Source organism: Nelumbo lutea, chromosome 1 (assembly GCF_056320005.1).
Source record: "Nelumbo lutea isolate HS-2025 chromosome 1, American lotus-T2T, whole genome shotgun sequence".
In the NCBI taxonomy this organism is placed as follows: Eukaryota; Viridiplantae; Streptophyta; class Magnoliopsida; order Proteales; family Nelumbonaceae; genus Nelumbo; species Nelumbo lutea.
Window position 1 is genome coordinate 208,542,497 of NC_142684.1, and position 4,861 is coordinate 208,547,357.

General features: G+C 32.0%; 1 non-coding gene across 1 annotated transcript; it reads right to left on the reverse strand.

The window, feature by feature from the left end:
• Positions 1–4,159: 4,159 nt before the first annotated feature.
• Positions 4,160–4,375, reverse strand: LOC148880682 (small nucleolar RNA U3). Its single transcript, XR_016106025.1, has one exon. It is a non-coding gene; the product is annotated as a small nucleolar RNA U3 (small nucleolar RNA).
• Positions 4,376–4,861: the final 486 nt, after the last annotated feature.

A 4,861-nucleotide genomic window follows, 5' to 3' on the forward strand; every position in this document is an offset into this window, starting at 1 on the left:
AATTGTATATATAAACACATATGCAAAAATTATTGAATAATAATGAAAAAACACCAAAAATTAATTAAAAATCCAAAAATTTTGAAAAACCTAAAGCTTAATTAAAATACCGAAAATAATTAAAATTTTAAATTAATTGTATTTTATTGCAAAAATACTAAATAATAATAAAAAAGTAATAATGCATTAACAATAATTATTTTTAAACTATAATTAATAGTAATTATACTTTAAGCTTTAAAAAGTAGAAAATTACATTTAATTATCAAAAAGTTATATTTAATTACTAGAAAATTAAATTTAATTAGTTTTAGCCAAGAAATTAGCAATATGATAAAAATTATTGTATTTTAAATAAATATAGTAATTTAATAAATATAATATTTTCATAGATAACAATATATTAATAATTAAAAAAAGTAACAAATCATTTATAACTTAAGCAACTATTAGATCTATAAATTTGCAGGCTCAAGCAACTATTTCCTTTTGAGTTAGGTCTAGCTGAGATATGCACCATGCCCACACATTATCAAGGATAATCAGATTCGAAGTCTAATTGGGTATCAAACTTTTGGACTCCAATGATGGCTTTAGCGGATAGGGCCCAAGCTAAATAACCCCTAATAAGCTCAACTTGGAAGTTATACGCATATATGGTAAACACTATTATATAATTATTAAATAAAAAATAATTATATTAATATATATAGAAATGTTATATAATTTTTATACTAGACTATAATTAAATAAAATTTTTTATTTGTAAAAAATCATAGTTTTTTAATTAACATGAGCCTCTTTATCAACAGAAAATGTGCAAGCCCCCGAGCCCGGCCTGACCATCGGGCCTAGATCTTGAGCCCAAGCCTAGCCCTTATATAAAGCTCGAAACTCAAGCTCAAGCCCAAGCGCGAAACCCGATCTATACATAAAATGCCTTAATTCTAGTATACTCTTATAAACTAATATTATATTAATTTAGTAATAATTTAATAAATATAAATTAATAAATTAATTTATATTTTCTAATAGTAAATTGATATCTATTAATAATTTAAGAAGCATATATATTATATTTATTATATATAACATAAGTACTTTTTTATATATGTAATAGTATCAAGCCAGGCTTATTTGAGAAAGCTCAAGCTTGAGCCCATGGGCCTGAAATTTTGTCCAAGCTTGGAAAATAATGGGTTAAGTCGAGCCAGGCCGCCGAGATACTCGGCCCATGAATAGGTCTAATTGTATATATAAACAATTGTATACATAAAAAATCATATGAAATAAAAATTTAAACATCTTTTTCATTTTTTTTAAATGGACCTCTCATAGCTTGGCTTGGTAAACAGCCTAGCCTAGCCCAAGGCTCGACCCATGGACCAGTTGACCTTAAATCACAGCACGGGCCCATGTGGGCTTGGGCCGTGGATCATACCAAACCGACTCCCAAATTATCCTAGGGGAGGGAGGCATGGCCCAAGACACCCCGTGGGCCACACGACATGGCCCACACTTCGTACGGGCCACATGCGGGTCGTGCTGTGCCAGCCCAACACGGGCCGATTTACACCTCTACTTGAACCTGCCCAATAATAGGGACCGAGCGGGGAAATTCGAGGATTTCCTGTCCTTGATGAGGAGTGGGGTGCCTTGCCCCTAAACTCGCCCGGCATTGAGGAGTAGTTGCCTTGCCTTGAACCCGCCTGACATTGGGGACAGGGTAGGGATAGACTAGAGTGTCTTGATTATGGGGTAGGGACAGGGATGGGGTGCCTTGCCTTGAACCCACCCCATTGTCATTCCTCTATAATTGTTAATTATTAGTGAAATTAATAAAAAGTTTGCTTTTGTAATTATTTTTATTTATTTAAAGTTAATCAAAATTTCATTTTAAAATAATAAAAATAATAACAATTATTAAAATTACTATAAATTATTAATAAAACTAAATTTATTAAAAAATATTTGTTCATATCAAATTAACAATAGTTATTTTCTATAAATCAATATTAAATGAAAATTATACTTATTAAAGTTTTAAATATTAACAATAACTTTGAATACTTTTAGTTAATTAACAACAAATTTTGATTATTAATTTAATATTCATTAATAGTAAATAAAATTATTAAACCTTTTAGATTTCCCGTGCATCGCACAAGTCCCCGCTAGTGTAACATTAATGTTAGTGAAACTTTGATTCGCGTAACTTTGGTAGGTCATAAAGTTTGTGTCACCAAAGCCGGGGTGAGGGAAAAGAAGTGTTGGCTCAAAAGATGCTTGATAGGAGTTCACATCTCCACCCCACAGCACATCCCTGCCATGTATTGGGAGCATCTCCCGATGATAGTACCAGAACCGATGATGTCATGGAGATGTTCCCAATACATAGCGAGGATGTGTTGTGGGGAGGAAATGTGATGTTCCCAATATTATCCTGTTTATTTTTTTGAATATTCTGAATTTAGTCATCCTATTTTATTTTTTTTAATTTGATATTAGTGGTGAAAACTCAATTGTGAAAGTGCTTTATGGAAGTAGTTTGTGAAAAATACTCCATAGAAGCACTTTCTAAATTATGCCTTAAAAGTGCTTTTTGGAAGAAATTTGTGAAAACTGGTCCTCAAAAGAGTTTTCTGCAAATAATTTGTGAAAACTACTCTCTAAAAGCACTTTCTGGAAGTATTTTTTGAAAATTGATCTTTAAAAGTGTTTCCTTGAAATAATGTGAAAATTGTTCCCTAAAAGCATTTTCTGTAAGTATTTTGTGAAAATTAGTTTTTAAAAATGCTTTTTGGAAGTAACTGCTCCCTAGAAGCACTTTCTAGAAGTATTTTGTGAAAACTAATCCTTAAAAGTGCTTTCTAGATGTAATTTGAGAAAACTGCACCATAAAAGCACTTTCTGAAAGTATTTTATGAAAACCACGCCTTTAAAGTGCTTTCTAGAAGTAATTTACAAAAAACTGCTCCTTAAAAGCACTTTTTGGAAGTACTTTGTGAAGAACAATCCTTGAAAATGCTTTCTGGAACTAGTAAGGGTGTCAATGGTATTCAAAAATTCGATTTCGAATTAGATATTCAACATAATCTAATCAAATTTGGATAATTCGAATATCTAATTGATTGAATTTGGATATCCTATTCATACTGAATAGTTAATCAGATTCGAATTCGGATATGACCTGATTTGATTTGATAAATATCCGAATTCGATCGATTATTTAATTCTTATATATTATATAAAAATATTTTATATAATTTATATATAATTAAGTTATATAAATAATGTATATATTTATATACTTTATATCACTAAAATATATATTTTATATATTTATTAATTATCTAAAACAATTAATTAATTAAATTCGAATTGAATCGAATATTCAAATATCTAATCAGATTTAAATTTAGATATTAATTTTCAATATCTGTCGGATATCGAATCGAATTTGGATATTGCCTGATCCAATTCAAATTCAATCCGTTTACACCCCTATCTGGAAATACTTTGGTGAAAATTGATCATTGAAAATGCTTTTTCGAAGTATTTATTATTATTGTTATTATTATTATTAGTATTATTATTATTATTATTGTTGTTATTATTATTATCTATGTGGCACTTCATGTATGAGCACACGTGGACTCTCATGTGCCATATAGTGATGTGATTTTTCATTTAAATATATATTATAATGATTGGGAAAGCAGTGTTTATAAGTATGTGTGGAGTGAAGGCTAAAAGTGTTATTTAAGTCAATATAAGCATTTGTGAGAAAATTAGGTCATCAAACATCCCCACCCCAATAAATGCTTAGAAAACACAGTAAAGTGGTTGACAAATAGGTCACCAAACAATCAAGCCCTCAAGCACATCTAAAAAGTACTTGTGCAACAAACACTTTTCCAAATCTCATTCTCCTGCATTGAGAAAGATGTACAGGTGGAAAAATCACTGGGCGAAGCCGAGAAACCATGAGAAAGAAGAAGAGTTGACAGTGATGAAGACTAAAATCGATGCATAGAGAAATATGTACAGGTGGAAAAATCACTGGGCTTGCATTTCTGAGGAAGAAGCCGAGAAGCCATGAGAAAGATGAAGCGTTGACAGTGATGAAGACTAAAATCGAGAAGATAAAAAAGGATGAAGTCTGTCAGACAACCGTGCGATCTTCCCAGCCATCAGACGAGTGAGAACGATCCTCTACGGCCATAGAAATCCAAATCTTGAGTTCCCAAAGCCATTAATCACGCTCTGATCGCACGGCACAAATTCATCCACCAGGCTTTGATTCCTGTCTCCTTAGAACTCAAGGATACAGAGGTACGAGCCTATAGAACAGATCCTGTTCAAGCAAGGTCGTGCACTTAGTTCGCTCGGATGCTTTGAAGAACTCTTCTGCAAACTTAGTAGTAATTGATGTGGGACAAAGTGCATTTAATAAAAATATACAAAGTTGGAAGCTTCTGTCATTTACAGCGAAGCCAGTTTCATGAGAATTGCGAAGATGGGGCTCTGGCCTTGGTTCAAAACAAGGCCTCTGATTGATTCATTCAGTTTATTTGGGTGCTTTAGTTTCATGAATCATGAATCATTACTTACTGCATTTAAATTGTTCTCTCGGGGGAAAAATAAGCTGCTCTGAGACACAACGGGTTATGCTAGGATGTTTAGTTTTATTGTTTGTTTGAGATGTACAAGGCAATAATCTCAAGCGAGAATGAAGGTTTTGAGAAGAATGAAACTCTGGTTTGAAACGGAGAATGTAAAGGCTGTCTTTGTTGCAGCAATCAAAGTGATTCTCCGAGTCAAGCCACAGAATTTCTAGAATATGATACCCGGTGGCGGA